At 51.9% G+C, this 21,090-nt stretch overlaps 1 protein-coding gene across 1 annotated transcript in view; it reads left to right on the forward strand.

Moving 5' to 3' along the window:
* Positions 1 to 407: 407 nt before the first annotated feature.
* The window catches only part of CPQ (carboxypeptidase Q), a 294,821-nt gene continuing 274,138 nt past the window's right edge, over positions 408 to 21,090 (forward strand). The window contains exon 1 of the mRNA XM_056124932.1: positions 408 to 425. The gene's annotated coding sequence lies outside the window, so the exon portion shown is untranslated. The remainder of the gene's footprint in view (positions 426 to 21,090) is intronic.

The following is a 21,090-nucleotide window of genomic DNA, read 5'->3' on the forward strand; positions in this document are numbered from 1 at the left end:
GCCAGCGGATCGAGCCCCCGCCCGCGATCGGGACCCTCAACCCTGCCGATCCTCAGCCGGGTCAGCAGATCCCAGCCCGGCTAGTAGATTCCCCTGGCCTGCCCCGTCCCGGCGCGCGCGATCCAGAGCCTCGACCCAGTAGATCCCCGCCCCGCGGATCCCGCCCCGCCCCTCCCGCGATCCGCACCCTCGACCCGATCGACCCCTGGCCCGGCCAGCAGATCCCGCCCCGCCTGCCGCTCCCCGACTCGGCCCGGCCCGGCCCGGCCCGGCCCGGCCCCGCCCGCGATCCGATCCGGACCCAGGACCCAGTAGATCCCAGCCGGCCCGCAGGTCCCCGCCCCGCGCCCGCGGATCCCGCCTCCCGCCGCGCACGGGCGGCGCCTCCTCCGAGCCGGGCTCCGGCCTCCCGCGCCGCCCGACAGGTGCGTCCGCGGCCCGGGTGGGGCGGGGTCCCCCGGCGGTGCCCCCACCCCGGCAGGCAGCGCAGCGGGGGGACTAACGGGACTGGGGCAGGGCGACCCCCAGGCGCCTCCCCCGCACTGTGAGCGCCTTCCGCGGGGCCTGTGCGTGGGCACTGGTCAGCCGGGCAGCTGGAGGCCTCCAGAGAGGGACCGGCCGGCTGGGCCGCGCTCGCTCTCACCGGGGGAGGACGTCTCCCTTCTCTGGCCTGTCCGGGGGCGGGGAGTCGGGGCTGTGGACCCAGTCTGGGGAGAAAGCAAGGGGTCGATGAAGGGCTGGAAGCCAGCCACGTAAGGAGGACCAGAAGTCCACGATGGACTGTTCTGGGCCCATCGTTTGGAGAGAATAAACTGTTCATTAAAATAACTTGGGCCAGTCTCGGGAAGGGAGCAGTGTGGCCCATTTTAGGGATGTTGGTGTGAAGACAGAGAATCTAAGTCTTCCTGGGCCAAGTCTACACAGCGGGGTGCCTGGACCAGTCCTGGGAACTGTGGGGCAGTGAGGAACCACCTGGGTTTAGCAAGGCCCCGGGGTGCCAGGTGTGTGTGTGGGGGGGGTTGTCGGGATGCCCGCTAGCTTTTAGACTTGGCCATGGGGTCTAAGCTCAGCTCCTTCTTAGGGGCCTTTTGCTGGACTCCTGAGCTGCTGTTAAAGTAGTGACGACCCCTGGCATGCGTTGCGGGGAGTTTTCCTTGTATGTGGTTTGCTTATTGCTTTAGATTGGCAAACCCATGTCTGGGTAACACAGCCGGTGTGTCTGGAAGAGCCAGGGAAGTGGCCGGGCAGAACCAGGATCCGTGTTCTGTGTACTGTGAGCCACTTCCGTGCGAGGAGCAAACATTGCTCCTGAGTTCAGGGACCTGAGGAACCAGGTCTGTTTCTTTTGAGACTGGAGGTGGTGGGAGTTGGGGGCGGGGGCACTGGTGGCCGGGCACTTGGGAAGGGTGCAAGTTGCAGCGACTTGAATCCATCCCCGGCCTCCCAGAGCTGCGGACTCAGGTCCGGGACTCTCTGGGGCTCAGCTTCCCCATCTTCGCAGTGAGGCAGGGAGCTCTGTAGGTCCTTCAGAGTTGGAGCTCAGGAAGGGCTTAATGCAGGCGCCTGCCTGGGGGGCAGCTCTATCCTGGCCTGCTGTCTTTCCTGCGTGTGGCAGCTCATTCCTCATTCCTCATTGCCCTCTGTGTCTGCTCTAGAAGCAGCTGGGAGTCCCAAGGCGGGTCCTAGCTGTAGACCGTGGGGGAGAAAGGAGGTGGGATTCCATTCTGCATAGTCGGCACCGGTTCCCAGCCCCTTCACCTCAGCTCCCAGCACCTACCAGCCCAGCAGGCCATTCCTTGCAGTCTAGGTCACTGTCACTGTCGGTCACTGTCCTCCCGTTGTTCATCGATTTGCTCGAGCGGGCCCAGTAACGTCTCCATTGGAGACTTTGTTGTTACTGTGTCTGGCATATCGAATACGTCACGGGGAGCTTGCCAGGCTCTGCCGTGCGGGCGAGATACTCTCGGTAGCTTGCCGGGCTCTCCGAGAGGGGCGGAGGAATCGAACTCGGGTCGGCCATGTTGGCTGCATGCAAGGCGAACGCCCTACTGCTGTGCTATCGCTCCAGCCCATAGTCAAGGTAGGGAATGGTATTGCTCTGCGTTTGCGTGCGTCTGAGATGCCTTATCACAAATTCTAGCATTTTGGAACTGTGCATAGTGAGCCACTTGCGTGGGGACCGCTGGGAGGTTTCCAGGGATATGTTGGAGGTCATGGAGTGTGGTCCTGGGAAGGTATTTTGCATATGCCCCATTGGTCCAACACAGAGACCTAAATGCGTCAAGGGAAAGAGAATCCCTGGGGCCTGTGCGGTGATTTCCAGTGTGTCAGAGGACTGAGCTTCTGTGAGGTTTCTCAGGCTCCTTTCCCAAAGAACCGTTTCAGTGCCATGTGTTATCCGAGCATGGGGTACAACAGAGCCGATATTGGGGGCCGGGCAATGCGTACTGAGAACCCGCCAGGCTCTGCTGTTCTACTTCATCCTTTTTGACTCATGTTCCTCCTTGTAAGTTTCCACTTTTATCCGCCTAAGAGCCTGGCATTGCTGTAGTTGCAGTGTGACCTTCCTCGGCTGGGGCTTGCCCTGGGTACGCCACCCCCTTGCTCTCCAGCACATGGGACTGTGGGGTACAGAATTGAACTGGAGGCAGGGCAGCTCCCACAAACGCAGGTGACAGGGAAGCAGCGATGCTACAGCAGGGTGCGGTGTGGTGCCCGGTGCCTGTGACTCCTGGGATGTGCTGGGTGCGACTTTAGGAGGGGGACCATGGAGGTGATGTCGGTGGGCCCCACGGGTGACTTATGTGAAGCAGGGAGGAGAAAGACGGTCACTTTCTCCCCAACCGCCTCTGCCGCCCGGGACCCAGGGTTACTGGGTTCTTGTCTCGCCTCACAGAAAGGAATTTCAGGAGTAGACAAGCAGTGAAGTAAATAGATTTTATTTGGAGGATTTTTAGGTATGGAGGGAGGGAGAGAGAGAGAGAGAGAGAAAAGTTAGACACGAAAGCATGAAAGTACACATCTCAAGAGGGGAGATGCGGGCGACACACGTGCTCGGGAACCACATGTGCTCGGCCACATGGGCGCAAGCAGCACATGGGCTCAAGCAGCATATGCATATGCGCGCGCTTCCTTTGTTCAAGGTGGCCTTTATAGGGTTTCTCCAACCGGCCCCCACGTGGGGCTTCTTCCCAGGTAAAAGTCCGTTGCTAAGGAGGTTACCAGGGAGGATGGAGTGGTGATGGTCTTCTTTGAAATTCCTTTCCTGGCCTTTTGTTCCTGCGGGAGCTCCTTTGGGTCTGTTGCTGGAGCCAGATGAGGGACTTATTAAGCCTTAATTTCTGTTTTCCTATTTTCTGCAGGGCTGGCTTTTGTCATTGCTTCGGGAGGGGGCCTTCCCTGTCTACCTGCCTACATCAGAGGGACCTCACGAGAAAGACTGAATTACAGAGACTAGAGGGCCTGTTAGGAAACTTGAATTTCCTGGCCCTTCCCCTATTTTCTGATGCAGGTATATCCAAGCTCTACATGTCCTGGACTTTTGCGGGTGTCCAGACCGTCCCACTCTTGGCAGGTGTAATATTGGGAACAGGAAGTGCCTCTGCAGGCAGGAGGGGCCCTAGGGGACTTTCGCCTGGGGCCTCCAAGCAGTGTCCTTTCTGAGCTCACCTGGCATCCCTCTGGGGCAGGGTGCCACCTCTGCCTTCCTTAAGGGAAAGCCTTGCCTCCCTGCAGTGGCCCAGGGAGGAGAATGCAAAAACAAATCCTCCGTCATTCACAGACAAGGGAAGCAGAGGTTGAGATGGTCAATGGAAGCTGATTCTGTTTCTTCTTGGTCAACTGAGGCTAGCCTGCTGGAAACCCGAAGAGGGGGCCCACAGCACCGTCCGAGCTGTTTAGCGCTGATGCCACTGAGAGTTGGTGCCATAAACACTGATGCCACTAAGTGGATGCCCCTGAGGGTTGACGCCCCTGAGGGTTGATGCCCCTGAGGGTTGATGCCCCTGAGAGTTGATGCCCCTGAGAGTTGACGCCCCTGAGGGTTGACGCCCCTGAGGGTTGACGCCCCTGAGGGTGGACGCCCCTGAGGGTTGACGCCCCTGAGGGTTGACGCCCCTGAGGGTTGATGCCCCTGAGAGTTGATGCCCCTGAGGGTTGATGCCCCTGAGGGTTGACGCCCCTGAGGGTTGATGCCCCTGAGGGCTGATGCCCCTGAGGGTTGCCGCCCCTGAGTGTTGATGCCCCTGAAAGTTGATGCACTGAGTGTTGATGCCACTGAGTGTTGATGCTCCTTTTATAGCTGTTCAGCAGCTTGTGTGAGGGAACTGGCCTTCCCACTCTCTCCCTCTTATGAAAAACATTAAAGCTCAGCTTTTTATTACTTGCCCCTAGGCTGGTGCTTTAAAATGTGCTTTCTTCTCCCGCCTACCCGCCCCCAAACACTTAACTTTTCAAAACAAACAGCCAGCTCTCAGCGGGATTAGAAATTCTCTTTCAGTTTTGTTTTTTTGGGCCACACCCAGCTGTGCTCGGAACTTGCTCCTGGCTCTGCAATTTGGAATCACCCCTGGCGGGACTAGGGGGTCCATCTGGGGTGACAGGGATCAAACCTGGGTGAGTTCTGTGTCTTGATTTCTGGTCCCGCTGGTAGAAAGTGGGCCGGCCTGGTGTTGGTTGGCCAGGCTCTGTGCCACCTTCATTCAGCTCCTGCTGTGGCTGTGTGGATTCTGCTCCGTTTCGGGGGTTGGGTATCTGTGTGGCTGACGCGGGCAGGAGCAGCACGGGACCCCATGCCATGCAGTTAGGGCTGAGAGGACCTTTACACAGCCGGGAGGTTTGGTCCAGATGGGCGAGCTTGGCTGGGAGCAGGAAAGAAAGGCGAGTTTGGGGGCATCAGAGCTTGGGCAGGGGCTGATCCCCTGACACCGGACAGTCGAGCTGACCCTTCAGGGTTCGGGCCCTAGGATGCGGTGCTGGGGACCCTGGGGCCAGCCTGTGGTGCTCAGGGACCGCCAGCCAAGTCGGCAGTGCTCGGGAGCCCACGTGGGCTGGGGATGGAAGCCAGGTCGGGCACAGCTAGGCATCGGCTGAGCCCCTGTTCTGTCTGCTGACCTCTGACCTCATGGTTCTGACTTGACCGTCATCTAGTTCCACGTTTCCCACCGGGCTGTACACCGTGAGCTCACAGAGAAGAGTCTGCAGGTGCCGGGTGGAGAAGGCAGCTGACAGGTAGCATCCCAGGCTTCACTTTTTCCTCCTCTGCCTGCCGGGAAGAGACCAAGGCCAAGTGCCAGGGACGGACGGGGCTCTTTCTTAGCAGAGAAAGCTCTAAGAGACGGAGCTGGGAAGGAGGAGCGGAGGCGGAGGCGGCAGAGGGTGGTCACGAGGAGGGATTCTCTGGCCAGCAGTTGCTAGCGGAGAGAAGGGCAGGTGAAGGGTTTTCGCTCAGCTGCTGTGACCCGAGCTTGCTCAGGGAAAGGCTTCCTAGCTCAGCACCTTCTGTTTTGAGGGATGCGCGGCCTTCCATAGTTACACCCCCCCATGGAAGTGGGTTCCTTTCAGTGAACTCCCTTATAGTCAAGTAATCTGGGTTGGACCTGGTTATATGCGTCTGTGGTTTACCTGGGACCCCCACCCTCCCCCCAGCCATTGAGAGACACCTCCCTGCCCCCACCCGGCTCACAGTGGCCCACTGTGTCTCAGACCCCTCCCTCCATCCCTGGGCCACTATGTTTGAGCCTGTTACAGGGACCCCTACCCACCCCCCGGCCCATTGTCAGAGTAAAGCAGGTGATTGTGAGGGACAACAGCACCCAGTATTGGAAGAGAGGGGTGATCATCCGGGATGGGTGCGGGTCTAGACCTGGGGTTTCTAGTTTTATGTATTTGTGGCCCCATTGCTTGGCGCGGGGGCACTTCGATCCCCTACGTGGTGCTCAGAGGGCCCAGGACTCCTCCTGAGACTCCTGGCCTGAGTCACGGTCAGCAGTGCTCGGGGGACCTGGTGGTACTAGGGATGGAGCTGGGCCAGGCTGGGGGGGAAGGGAGTGTGCACTGCAAAGTGAGCACCCAGGCCTTCCCCGGTCTCCAGTGCCTGCATCTGAGCTTTGCACCCTTTGGTGCAGGCTGGTGGTTGAATCCCACTGGTTGAGAGGGAATGTCGGTGAATCAAACGCAAGAGGAGACGATTAAAAGAAACACACAATGAGGTTAAGAGATGTAAGTCCTATAGGTGAGTAGGAAGAGAAATTTCAGTAATGTGTTAAATTTAATAGCAACCACATATATAATCATTGGTTGCTTGTGGCTTACCAGCATCTACAAGTTCTGTAAGGTCCTTCTTTACCTCCCTCTGTCTCTCCTTCTTTCTTTCTTTCTTTCTTTCTTTCTTTCTTTCTTTCTTTCTTTCTTTCTGTCTTTCCTTCCTTCCTTCCTCCTTCCTTTCTCCCTCCCTTCTTCCCTCCCTCCCCCCTCTTTCCTTCCTTCCTTCCTTCCTTCCTTCCTTCCTTCCTTCCTTCCTTCCTCCTTCCTTTCTCCCTCCCTTCTTCCCTCCCTCCCCTTCCTTCCTTCCTTCCTTCCTCCCTCCCTTCTTCCCTCCCTCCCCCCTCTTTCCTTCCTTCCTTCCTTCCTTCCTTCCTTCCTTCCTTCCTTCCTTCCTCCTTCCTTTCTCCCTCCCTTCTTCCCTCCCTCCCCCCTCCTTCCTTCCTTCCTTCCTTCCTTCCTTCCTTCCTTCCTTCCTTCCTCCTTCCTTTCTCCCTCCCTTCTTCCCTCCCTCCCCCCTCTTTCCTTCCTTCCTTCCTTCCTTCCTTCCTTCCTTCCTTCCTTCCTTCCTTCCTTCCTTCTCCTGGCTCTGTGCTCTCCTTCCTTCCTTCCTTCCTTCCTTCCTTCTTCCTTTCTCCCTCCCTTCTTCCCTCCCTTCCCCCTCCTTCCTTCCTTCCTTCCTTCCTTCCTTCCTTCCTTCCTTCCTTCCTTCCTTCCTTCTCCTGGCTCTGTGCTCTCCTTCCTTCCTTCCTTCCTTCCTTCCTTCCTTCCTTCCTTCCTTCCTTCCTCCTTCCTTCCTCCCTCCCTCTCTCCCTCCCTCACTCCATTCTCCCTCCCCCCTCTCTCTCCTTCCTTCCCTCCCTCCATTCCTCTATTGTATGCTTTTTGGGCCACACACTGTGATGCTTAGGGCTTACATCATCCGGGCTCAAGGATCATTCCCAATGGTGCTCCATATGGTACCAAAGATTGAACCTGGGCCAGCCACATGCGAGGCAAGTGACCTTCTGCTGAACCGTCTCTTCGACCCCTCATCTCTTCATTGCACAATATTGCACAAATATGGATTCTGACTCATGAGTGCAATGCTCATCTGCCCCAGGTCAAAGGGAGGACGAGCGTCCTCCGGCTCATCAGGGGCTGATGTTTGTGGCAAGTGTCCATTAGACAGGAATTTGGACTCTTGCTGGTCGGCTTATAGAAAGCTGACTTCCTCCTCGGGACATTCGTGGAAAATGGTCAAAAAAGGCTTGGATTCTTCTGGCCCTCCTGGTGCTGCCCCAGTTCTCAGGTTTAGCCTGTGTTTGTGGCTAATTTCCTACTGAGACTTTGAAAGGACTGGAAGGAAACATCTGCTTTTTCTGCAGTGGCCGTCAGTCTCTCAGTCATCAACCCCACCCTCACAGGCCTGGAGCATGTCTTGGGTTTCCTGCCTTAGTGAAAATCTCTTCTTAGTGAAAATTTTGTGACCACTTCTGGCTCTTGGCTGATGCCGTGTGTGTGGCACTGACCATCTCGGAGTTCCAGCCAGTTTCGCTTGGTTGCCCCTTATGAGGGTCTGACACCCCCTGAAACGTGATGGAGGTGGGGACCCCGGGAGCAGAAAATGAGCATGAACGAGGGCTGGGCTGGGGTCTCAGACCAAGTCAGGGGGTCAGTTATGGCAATGAGTGCAATCTGATGCTCTCTCTGGCCTACTTGGTGACACCCCAAATTGTATTTTTGTTCATTGATTTTTTTCAATGTTAGTAGTTTTTTCTTTAAAAATTTGTTTTAGAGCATTACAAAGCCGTTCATGATTGGATTTCAGTCATACAGTGTCCCAACACCCATCCCTCCACCAGGGTACATTTCCCAGCACCAGTGTCCCCAGGTTCCCTCCCATCACCCCCACCCCCCACCTCCTGCCTGCCTCTATGGAAGTGTATTTCTTTCACTCTCTCTCTCTCTCTCTCTCTCTCTCTCTCTCTCTCTCTCTCTGATCCCCCACCCCCAATTTTTTTTATTAGTGAAACACCACGAGGTACAGTTGTAGACTTACAAATGTTTGTGCTTGGGTTTCAGTTATACAATGATCAAGTACCCATCCCTCCACCAGTGCCCATTCTCCACCCCCACCAATCCCAGTATCCCTCCCACCCCCCCAACCTCCCATCCCACCCTGCCTCTGTGACAGGGCACTCCCTTTTGTTCTCTCTCTCCTTTTGGGTGTCGTGGTCTGCAAAAGAGGCATTGGGTGACAATCATGTTCAGTCCATAGTCTGCTTTCAACATGCATCTCCCATCCTGGGCGGATCTTCCCAGCACCCTTTATTCGTGATCACCCCAAATTTTAACGAGCAAACCCGACTGCAGGATTTCTCAGTGCCCTGAACTCTCTCGTGTCCAGTGGCTGGAGGGTGAGTGTGGACACCCGTTTTCTTACTCTTCTAGGGAGCCTGTTGTAATTCACACCCTGATTCATGGGTTTCTAACTGGGAAAAAACGTTTCCTCCTGCAGCTCTGGCGGTTCTGTCCCCGTACGACAGAGGGGAAGTCCTGCCTGCTCTTTATTCCCCGTTATTCTCTCTGGCAGAGGAAGTTGTCGTTTCTTGATTGCCAGTCCTTGGGAACTGATTTTCTTTCGTTTGCAGTGACCTTTGTTGGCCTCTTGCACTGACTTCCTTATGACACAGTCTTGCTTCCTGCAGACCGGCCTCTGCTTGCTAGAGATGCCCTGAGTATAGTAGAACCCGAAGTCTGGAATGCGGAGAAACAAATGATCTTTTTCATAAATATGAACAGTGTTCTCGTGACCCAGAGCAAACGGCTGGATTCAAGTCAGACACCTAGAGGGAAATGAATGGCGGGATGTTTTATTCCAAAAGTAAATATCTATAACATGACACTCGAGCAACATTCTGCGTGTGCCTCCAGTTTAGGACTTTGAACACTGAAAACTCTCTCTGGAAGGAAGTATGTGCAAGTAGGAAGGGAAAGAGAGAAGGTGGCGGCCGAGTTGGCTGCCATGTCCTCTTCCCCTGTTGGGGATTTGTTCGGGAGTCACACCCAGCAGCACTCCTGGTCTGCACTCAGGGATCACTCCTGGTAGGCTTATGGGGGGACTCTTTGGGATGCTGGGATAGTACCCAGGTCAGCCACTGCACTAATAGTGCAGTGCTAATAGGTATAGTACCCAGTGCCCTAACCACTGCACTAATCACCGTGTTTTCCTTGGTGGAGTCGACTGGTGCATCTGTTAGAGCTCAATCAGTTGTCACAGGTCCCGAGGACTCGTGTCTTGTGTCGTCTCCAGGCCAAAACCTGCTTCCTCCTGGCTTGCTCAGAAGACTTGTGTATTAGCTGAGCTCTGAAGCTCTGTTTTCTCGAATTGGCGAATAACTGACACAATTCCCTCAATAATTACGTCAGCTGAGAGCAGAGATCTGTCGCTTGGCATTTCCTTTCTATTGGTTCTCCAAAATCGATGAGAACCTCAACCCACCGCTTTTCAAGCAAGGGGGCCAGACCCCTCTCCTGTCATTTGTCCAAAGCCTTTTCTGTACCGCGGTAGGCAGCCTTGGCTGGGCAGGGGAGTCGCCGACATCTGGGCCCCAAGCACGGATGCTGCTCTGAGAACGGGCTGGGCCTGGAAATTTCCAAGGCTCTCCAACAGTCTCTAGAGGCAGAGCCAGGCAGGATAATGGGAGGCTGTGTGCTGGCTTGGCACCCGTGCCCGTCTGGCACAGTGACTCTGTAAACAGCTCTTCAGACTTTTGCATCTGTGACTACGACATGAGCTTCTGCAAATGTCCCATTCAGCACTCGTTAATAGGAGCCGTGTCTGTTTCCCCCACGCACCGGGGAAGCAGCTTCCACAGGGCTGGGGTCACCCCTTCTTTTCGGGACCTGAGCTTGTTCTTCGCGTGCAGACAGAATTCTTCTCGAGAGCCCTGGGGACTGTGCCAAGCCATGGGGGACCGGAGAAGCGGTTAGGGGACCAAAGAAAAATATCCAGGACTGAGCACTTGCTAACTCAAGGAAACTCCAATTTTTTAAAAAATTTTTATTAGTGAAACACCATGAGGTACAGTTGTAGATTTACAATTTTTTGTGCTTGGGTTTCGATTATACAATGATCAAATACCCATCCCCCCACCAGTGCCCATTTTCCACCACCATGGATAATATCCCTCCCACCCCACCCTACCTCTGTGGCAGGGCACTCTCCCTTGTTCTCTCTCTCCCCCTGGGTGTTGTGGTCTGCAAAAGAGGCATTGAGTGGCAATCATGTTCGGTCTATAGTCACCTTTCAGCATGCATCTCCCCTCCTGGGAGGATCCTCCCAACACCCTTTATTTGGTGCTCCCTTCTCTATCTGAGCTGCCCTTTCCCCTAGAATGCCCGGCTGGCCTCTAAGCTATGGAGTAATCCTCCTGGTGCTGATCTCGGCTATTCTTGGGTATTAATCTCATATTTTGTTACTTTATGTCCCCCAGATGAATGCAATCTTTCTCTGTCTATCCCTTTCTTTATGACTCATTTCGCTTAGAATGATTCTTTCCATGTGGTACCACTTGTATGTAAATTTCATGGCTTCATCTTTTCTAACAGCTACATAGTACTCCATTGTGTAGATGTACCAAAGGGAAACTCCAACTTTTGTCTCTTCTGCATAGTCCTGAACTTCGTGAGGGAAAACAAAGGGGAAAAAGCAGGGTGGTGCTGATGTGATTTTAGGAATCTAACTGTCAGGGACAGGAAAGACATTACAGTGGGTTGGGTGATTGTTTTGCATAGAGCCATGGCAGGTTTGATTCCTGGCACCCATGTGGTCCTGAGCCCCACCAGGAGTGATTACTGAGTGCAGGATCGGGAGTGAGCCCTGAGCACTGCCGAGTGTGGCCTCAAACCAAAACAAGAAACCTTTTGATTTGAAACTTTCTCCCCCACTCATCTCTTTTGGGGATTTTTGGAGGGGCCACACCCAGCAGTGCTTAGGGCTCACTCCTGACTCTGCACTCGGGGATCACTCCGGTAGGCTTATGGGGGAACCATTTGAGCTGCTGGAATAGAACTCAGGTCAGCCAGGGGCAAAACAAGTGCCCTAACCACTGTACTATGGTGCAGACCCAGTGCAGATCTTTTTTTTTTAAAATAGAAAAATTAAAATATAATTAAAAATAATCCTCTTAAGGATTATTTATTTTAGCATGTACAGGGACTGTGGTCCCTGGTGCCTGGTATGTGTGTGTGTGTGTGTGTGTGTGTGTGTGTGTGTGTGTGTATGCACATGCGCATACAGAGGGATTCTGAGTTTTGTTGGTGTGTGTAAATGTGTGTTCTCCTCTTAGTTGCTATGCCCAGGAAGGCCTGGATCTCCCCTGCTGGGTATGAACTGGGCAGCCATGAACATTTGGGTCAGATGACATCAGAGAGGCAACTGGAAGGGAATTGAAGAGAAGAATCAGATATTTTGACGATTCCTTAGGAAAACACAAGTGCATAGGAAGTAGAAAGCTGTGTGGCCATCGGCACTTTGTCTATCTGGCTGGCCTAAGCCCCTTCAGTGGGGATGGTCAGGGGGAAATAAAATGGTCGTTGTCAAGTGCTGATAATAGTCCGGCCAGTTTGTAAATGCTTCGTGTTCGTTGTGTTTGTTTGATTTCAGTCCACACCGGGCGGTGCTCAGGCCTTATTCCTGTCTCCTCACTTGGGGATCTGTCCCAGTGGGGCTCAGGGAACAGGTGGTGGCAGGGATCGAACCTGGGTTGGCTGCACGCAAGGCGAGTGCCTTACTTCTACTGTCTCTCTGGCTCCTGCATGCTTCCTGGATGCTGACAGTGCAATGGAAGGGACAGAGGACACAAGGGAGGACGCATAGAGAGAGCACAGTCCTCAGGTCTCAGATAGTTAGAGTCTGGCTCTGAGAGGAGGAGAGAGGGGAGATCCTCACGGCACCGTGATAGGAGCTGAGAAAGTCACGCGGTTGACGGGATGGAGAGCTTTGGCTGAGTATGACTGGCGGGGCTGGGATGGAATTTGGGGCTTAAGGGCAGTGGAAAAACTGGGTGGCAGTTGCCTGGGGCGATCTGATAGGGGTCAGCAAGGATAAATATAAGGTTGCTGAGCGATGCAGGGGCCCCACTGGGAGCAGACCACCCTGACTGGTGGGGGAAATCACCAAGGGGTGTCTGACCAGGGAGCTGTAGAGGGAGGATTTGCACCCCAAGGCTGGTCCCAGAGAAGTGCGTAATGGGCAAGAGGTAAAGGCAGGTAGTTGAAGAGGAACGGGGCAGATTTGAATGTGCTGTTCGCATTATTATTGGAGAGATTACCCTCCCCCCTCCCCAAGGTGGCACTCAGGACTGATGAGAAGTGGCGAGTGGGGAAGCAGGAGGAGGAAAGACAGCCTGAAGGTGAGGAGGCCCTTGACATGGCACTTTGCCAGTCCCCGACTTTGTCCTGGGTGTCTGGGATCCTGATCCCCGGTGAGGGAGATTTGGTGGGGGGTGGGGGGTGGGGAGTAGCCTCCCCCAGTTTGTAGACTTAACAGGAGACAGATAGAATGTTTTAATGAGCCGCTAGAAATAGGCTTGAAAAAGAAATACAAAAGGTCCCTCTGCAAAGAGAGGCTAAAGGAGAATCCAGTGGAAATCTTAGAACTGAAAAATTCAGAAACAAGAATTTCAGTGAATGGGTCCAATAGCAGAAGGGACACAGGGAAAGATTCAGTGAACTGGGGGATAGAGAGAGCCGGACGTGGTCAACAGGACAGACACAGAAACAGGGCGAGCTTCACCCTGGGGAGCTGCGATGCTCCCGGAAAGAGCTCGGGGTCATATCATCAGAATCCCAGAAGGAGAGGAGAAAGGGGGTCAGAGGGAGGGAAAAATCCCCTCTAGGAACTAATGGTTGAAAGTGTCCCCTGCTCAATGAGAGACATGGAGCCTGGGGTCCCAAAGCCGAGCAAACTACCAACGGGATAGACCAGGAGAGATCTCACTGGTTCAGCAAAAGGAAGATTAAGGTAAAGGTAAAGGCCCTCCCGTTGATCGTCGATTTGCTCGAGCGGGCCCAGTAACGTCTCCATTGGAGACTACCCGCTGTGCTATCGCTCCAACCCAAAAGGAAGATTAAGGCAGCAGTTTGAAGTGACCAGAGGGAGGTAGCACCTCGCTCTTGGGATGAAACAGAAAGGGGTTTCCCATCAGAAACTTAGGGGGGCAGAGAACGGTAGCATGATTCTTTTCAGGTGCCTAAATCACATAGCTGTTAACCCAGAACCTTTGCTTGGTTTGGGGCCCCCATGCCAGAGGTGGTCTCGTGCTGTTCTGCCTCTGTGCTTGGGGGTTGCTTCTGGCTCTACTTGAGGGACCAGTTGGTGCCAGGAATCCAACTCAGGCCTCCCGCATGCAGTGAACGCTGTGTTATGTTCATTCTGATGGGTTCTTATCTAGGCCCTCAACCCAGAATCTTAAATTAAAAAAAAAAAATCAGTGGAGTTCATGCAAAATTCAATCAGCCTAATCAGTGGCTGAATAAATAGCAGTACTCCTAGGTAAAAAAAAAAAAATCAGTTTGGGGCCTATCTGGCTAGGTACTCAGGAGAGATGGTTGGGGGGCGGGGGCGGGGGTTGTACACTGACTCTCACATACAAAGTATTTCTTCCAGCCCTCTGAGCCATCTCTCTGACTCAACATACACCCTGAATACATCTCCTTTAGGACTCGAGGGAAAACCAAGACGTTCTCATTTCTCATCTCAGTGAAAATAACATTGAGCCAAAGAATGGATGTAGGAGATTTTCTGAACCCAAAAAAGAAAGGATGAAAGAAGAAAACTTCAGATCACTCAGAAGGAAAAAAAGAATATGGCTAGCGAATGTATCAGTAAATCTGCCTGGCTTTTCCTTTCCTCTTAGAACTACTTACATACGGAGTTATTTGATATTTAAATGAAAATTATGATTCATGTGTTATATTTGAGTCCAACTGTAGGTCAGAGGGCCCAGGAGACAGTTCCAGTTGTAGAGCACAAGCCTCGCACGTATGAGTACCAGAGTTCTGCCCCCAGCATCACATGGACCCTCAAAAGTGCTGCCGTGGTCCTAGTGGGCCCCAAGGAAAGCCTCGCTGGGCCTGGATCCTCCAGAGAACAAATCGTGGCATCCGACAATGGTTTTGCTGCCACTCCGCCCCCAACGGGCCTAGCGGGCACTGAAGGAGTGACTTAGCAGCAGCCTCCAATCACTTTACAAGTGTTGGCTCTCAGGGCCAATTCACTCGTGACACCCCTTGGTAATAATTGCCCTCAGATTCATAGTGCAAGGCAATTTGATGATAAATTTTCGAACCTTTGAAGTTTCTTATTAAGGAGGCACATTTCCTCCACTTTATCTCAGGTAACTCTCCGTCACCTTCTAATTAGAAACATTTACTTTCATGGAGAACATTACCTACCCATGTTGGCAGGTCCTTTTATATAAATTATGGACGACACAAGCAGCAGTGTATAACGCCGTACTTAAATATGTATTATTTGTAGTGTCACAGGTGAAGGATTGAAAATAATGGTGTAATTGGCAAAGAATCCTATTTTGAAAATAACTTGTCCAGAATATGGAATATATGCTGCACTGGCATTCCCCCTGATATTTAGATATTTTTAGTAATCAAAATGTATTTTAATAATATATTTCACATAATCAAAAGAGCATAGAGAAAACATTAGAAGTGTGCTATGAATGTGGAGGGAGAAGGGGAGATTATTAGAGGTAATGGCCCTAGCCCTCAGGTTGGTAAAAAAAATGACATCAGAAGGCTGTGATGTTTTATATGTATCTAACAAAATGTATGATGTAGGCATCACATATTTAGTATGCCATATGGCTTATAATATACCATGTATTTTATATATGTGTTTGCATATATGTTATGCAAATCTATAGCAACCATTAAAAAGCTATGTGAATAGATTTGCTCGAGTGGGCCCAGTAACGTCTCCATTGGAGACTTTGTTGTTACTGTGTCTGGCATATCGAATACTCTCGGTAGCTTGCCGGGCTCTCCGAGAGGGGCGGAGGATTCGAACTCGGGTCGGCCATGCTGGCCACGTGCAAGGCGAACGCCCTACCCGCTGTCCTATAAACTTCTAAATTCTATAGATACATCAGAATGGAATTAGAAAAATATTTCAAGCAACTCACAGGCAGACAGATTAAAAAGAAAAAACAAAGAAGGAAAAATACAGAGAGAAAGGATAGTAAACAAAAAAATAAAATGGCAGACTTAAACAATAACTTATCAAGAATTACATTACATATAAATGGTTTAAAAGCCCAGTTAGGGGCCAGAGTGATAGTCCAGCGGGTAGGACGTTTGCCTTGCATGCAGCTGGCCCGGGTTCAATTTCTGGCATCCCATGTGGTCCCCCGAGCACCGCCAGGAGTAATCCCTGAGTGCAGAGCCAGGAGTAACCCCTGAGCATCGCTAAGTGTGACCCCAAAAGCAAAAATAAAATAAAATAATGAAATACCCAATTAAAAAAAGGGATGCAGATAAAATGGGTTAAAAGAAAACGGTACCACAATACATTGCCTAAAACAGAATCTGTCTTCCAGTACCACAAGCACAGGCAGCCCAACCTTAAAAAGAAAGGGAGCACTTAGCCCACTGAGTCTTATTGCTGTTGGTAGCCATGTGCTCTGATATCACAGTCCCAAACTCTGCCGTCCTAGACCCTGGGCTTGTGGCGTGCAAGGTTAGGACCTGTGAGATTTCTGACCTGCTCTTACCCACAAGCGATGAAGATGTGCTCTTGTTTGATGTCCTTCCTGTTGGAAGATACATTATTTATTTAATAATTTATTTCTTTTTAATAAATGTGAGATACAGTTTCAAGGTTGTTCATGCTGGGGTTTCAGTCATACAATGTCCCGTCACCCATCCCTCCACCAGGGTACATTTCCCACCACCAATGAACCCAGCTTCTTCCCTCCTTCCCTCGTTCCTGCCTGCCTCTACCTCTATGGCAGATAATCTCCTTCCTTCCTTCCTTCCTTCCTTCCTTCCTTCCTTCCTTCCTTCCTTCCTTTCTCTCTTTCTTTCTCTCTTTCTTCCTTTCTCTCTCTCTCTCTCTCTCTCTCCCCCTCTCCCTCCCCCCTCCCCACCCCCCACCTCCCACCTCTCTCTTTTTGGGCATTATGATACAGGTGATAATCTGTGATTACAGGTGTATCACATAATCTGTGATAATCTGTGATACAGGTGATACATAATCAGATAATCTGTGATACAGGTGCTGAAAGGTGGAAGATACATTCTTGGGTTCATTTTGCTGATTTGTAGTTCTGAACTCCCTTCCAACGGTGCTCATGTCTAGTTAAAAACGACATAACACACCTCCTTCATTAGTCACACCACGACCTTTCTGTGCTTCGGACACGTGGGGTATCACTTTGGCACTTCGCTTGAGGCTCCTTCCCTGCAGTGACACCATTGACAGAGGCACAGAAGTAAGACCAATGCAGCACTGCATGGATCATCCCAGGGACGTTTATTTCGTGCCTGGGATCTGTGTTGGGCCAAGTGCTGCCTCGGTTACGGACAGCTGGGAGCAGGCATGACACCTCGCCAGTAGGTCCTGCCCCGTGTGTGCTCACAGATGGCTCCCGGAGATCTTGAGGTCACTGGGAAATTTTTATGTGTGGGTGAATCATTGACCACCAAAGCATCAAACCTGAAAGAAATGCAGAAAGATAACTGCAAGTTTGAAAGCATCAAATGCAGAAAGATAACTGCAAGTTTGAACGCATCAAATGCAGAAAGATAACTGCAAGTTTGAAAGCATCAAATGCAGAAAGATAACTGCAAGTTTGAACGCATCAAATGCAGAAAGATAACTGCAAGTTTGAACGCATCAAAGTTGAAAGAAATGCAGAAAGATAACTGGAGAATCTGCAAACGCTCGGAAACTGAATGCTGTGATTCTGGATCATGCGTGAGGTCAAAGAGGCGCCCTCAAGGGAAAAACATACACTCGATTGAGTAAAAATGAAAAGAAGCCATGTCAGAATTTGTGAGACACAGTGAAAGCAGTGACAAGAAGGTGCATATATTAGAAGGAGGACAAAGTCCAGCTTCAGTCCGAACCCCACTTCAGGAGCCTGAGCTCCAGAGACAGATGGAGAAATACTCATCAACACTTATTATCAGGGAAACAAATTAAAGTCTCAGTAAGCTGGCACTCACACCGATAAAAATGTGGAAAATATTGGGACTCACACGTTGGGGAGAAATTCCATAATAAGATACTCCTGAAATTCTGTAATGCTGAACACCAACGATGCATTGATGTAAAAATGCTCCCCTTTCCAGCACCGAAAAAAGGGAAAGAACTTAAGAAAAAATCCTAATGAACCCAAAGTGAGCAGAAGGAAGGAAATTACAAGGAACAGAATCAGTGGGCCCCAAGTTCGGAAAAGCAATAGAGAAAATTGATGAAATACAGAATGGATTCTTGAAAAGGTGAATAAAGCAGTTCTCTAGCAAGACTGAGACGAGAGAGAAAAGACAAATCCTGGGTCGGAGGAGTGAAGTATAAGACCACCAATGACAAGACTCTCCGTGTCTACAGTTAGCTCTAAATAAATCGCGACAGTCCGGATCTTTCTAACTTGGAGCTTTGTTCCCAGTGTGTGAGAACTTTGAGCTTCTTTGACAAGCGATGGGACATTGGTCCACAAATATTTATTCTAAATGCATGTATGGCTCTTAGCCCTGTGGTGGAAGAAACTCTTAGGAAAGCAAGAAGCACGTGATTTGGAGCATATGCAAACTCTGTGTGTGTGTGTGTGTGTGTGTGTGTGTGTGAGAGAGAGAGAGAGAGAGAGTGAGTGAGAAAAGTCTGTATAAGTTTATCTGTGGGAACGGACATCATTTTAATGTTTCTAACCATTCCACTGTAAATTCTGAGAGCTATGGTGTTAAGTGGCATTTGTCCCTATTCAGCACTTGTAAAGACTCACGAAGAAGAACATCCTGTCCCAGGCTATGTCCCTTCATTCTGGCACTAACTATTGTCTCTTCAAATTCATGTGAATCCTGAAAAACAAAAGGAAAGCAAACGTCCTAGCTCTCTCTCTCTCTCTCTCTCTCTCTCTCTCTCTCTCTCTCTCTCTCTCTCTCTCTCTCTTTTGGCAGCTGCAATAAGGAACCTATTAATTTTGGGTTTGTTGTCCAGCGCTGCATTTCAGAGCGTGTCCTTCCCAGTAATTCTGGTGTTTGGAATGGAGAGTCACCAGGACAATCTGAAACTCATTTCCAGAAAGCGGGAGGAGGACGAAGAGAAGCGTTCCGCCGAGCTTTCCTGGGTTCGGGTTCGTAGGATGTAGGCAAACTTAGCATTTTTAGATTCTTTTCTAATTATCGGTCAGCTTGCCTGGAGATTTCTCTTTGAAGTCGTATTTTTGCGATATTTTTTTAACTTGAGGAAAAGCCCAAATCTTGGTGCGCAATATCCATCTTTAGCTACAAGGGCCGATTGCCCATGTGTGATTTTTGTTTTCTGTTTTTTGGCTTTTGTTGTTGTTGTTCGCTTTTTAGTCCACTCCCAGCGATGCTCGGGGGTTACTCCTAGTGCTGCCCTCAGGAATTACTCCTGGTGGTGTTTGGGGGGCCATATGGGATGCGGGGATCAAACCCGGGTTGGCCACCTGCTAGGCAAACTCCCTACCCACTGTGCTATCACTCCAGCCCTGCCCACGTGTGTTTCAGGAGTCTGGCAGGAAGATAGACTCTGTCGGGTCTCACGTCTGGGTCTGCGTGCACCAGTGGGCGGCTCTGCAGCAGGGGGGTGTCTCAACTGACCTGTGGCATTGCAGTATCCTCTGAGATACACGTGTCATCAGAGAGGTGGACAGGAGGGACACAGAGGCACTCGACTCCATCCTGACGCAGCTCAGGGCGCGCTAGGCAGGCTGCCCTCTGCGCGTCTCCTTCTTGGGGTGCAGACTGTTGGGTGGGCCCTGCACTCAGCGCCCTGGGGACCCCATTCTCATCAGCAGCCTTGGCACCTCCCCTGGGCAGAGTGGACCCTAGGGGAATAAGAAGGGAACAGACACACAGCCCTGCCTTGGTAAGGGGTGGAGGTGAGGGGGGGTGGTTCCTGACTAGGAAAATGGGCCAGAAGTGGCAGAATGAGGGGGATGGGATGGAGTCACGTGCCATAGGAGGAAAAGCTGAGCAGAAAGGGAGGGACCGGGAGGGGGATCATAGTCAGTTTTGATGAGTGTCCAAGGCATGTACCCCCACAGCGAGATCTGAATAAAACCTTCCTCAAGGGAGCTTTGTGCCAGGGGAAGTGCTCCCAGTTGAAGGGACAGTTCTGAGAGATGGTCACTGGCCCGCAGCCTGTTCTGGAGCCTGGAGCCGAGGGAGGGTCTGTAGCCGCTGGGGCGGGGACCCTCCCGTTGGGGCTGGGGACCAGCACCACTTAGCTGAGAGTGTCGGTACGAGTCCTGTGGTGCCTGGCCCGTTAGCAAGTGGTTGAACACCAGATGCAAGAGTTTCTGAGCAAATGCCAAGTTAGAACGGGCAACTGGGGGAGACAGAGGCAGGAGGGGCCAAAATGACCCACAAACATTTCTTTTCCTGTGGCTTTCAACCGAGTGGAAACAGGGCTGGGGGCTGGTGTCACACAGAACAGTCGTACTTCTAAAATAACGTGGGAGCAAACGCCATGGGCCTGATCAGAGGTGTCTTTGCTGGCCGGGGGCACGGTGGGCAGCACCCAATCTTCAGCCAGGGTGTTGCTGAGTCTCCACCTTCCCGATCACCAAACACTTACTTCTGGGAGTTCTTCCACTGGGAAAATGATCCACCAGAAGCAGAAGCAACTCTGGTCAGAAAGGGAGTCTGGGCAGAAGACGGGCCTGGCAGGCGTTTATCGTTTGCCAAGGCGTCAAAAATCAGATGGGCTGGCCACGTAATGAGATTTAAAGACAACCGCTGGACTAGAGCTGTCACTGACTGGATTCCACGGGATGTCAAAAGACCGCGTGGCCGCCCACCTACCAGATGGTCGGACTTCTTCGTCAAGATCATGAACGATCGGTTTGAGGCCCTTCATGTTCCCGGAGCGAACAGATGCCATTGGGCTACACTAGCACGCGACAGGGACGAATGGAGACGTTACTGGCGCCCGCTCGAGCAAATTGACGGCTAACGGGAAGTTAAGTGATTAAGTGAGGGTTTTCTGAGACTTTCATCAGGACACTCATTTTCGTCCCAAGGCCAGCGGGCGTGGCTGAATGTGGCGTTTGTCGCAAGTCCTCATACAAGGACGCCTTCGAATCAAAGACCTTCTTTGGTGGTTGTTTTGTGCCACACCCGGCAATGTTTGGGCTTCCCCCTGGCTCTGTGCTCACGGGTCGTGGTGAGGGGGACCATATGCCGTGGGAATGGAACCTGAGCTTGTGCTTAGTAGACGCCTCACCTCCCGTAGGTCTCTCTGACCCTGGCTACATTTTTGTATTCAACCCAAACCAGTGCTACGGAGAAGCAAGTGTCCTTAAGAAAGGCGTGTGAGGGGGCTGGGGACAGCACGAGAGGTAACACGCTTGGCTTGCAGGCAGCGGACCCCATTCCCACCTCCGTGGCACCACGTAGGTCCCCTCGGCATCACTGGGGTCAACTTCCGAGCACAGAGCCGGGAGTAAACCCTGCACACAGCTGGGCGCCTCCCCTCCAAGAAAGCTGAACAAATAAACAACATTCCAAGCTGCGGCTTCAGAGAGCCTGTGGGGTCTTTCACACAATGGCAATCTGTCCAGCGCACCTGGCCGGGAA

The sequence above is a fragment of the Sorex fumeus genome, unplaced genomic scaffold (assembly GCF_029834395.1).
Source record: "Sorex fumeus unplaced genomic scaffold, SorFum_2.1 ptg000053l, whole genome shotgun sequence".
NCBI lineage: Eukaryota > Metazoa > Chordata > Mammalia > Eulipotyphla > Soricidae > Sorex > Sorex fumeus.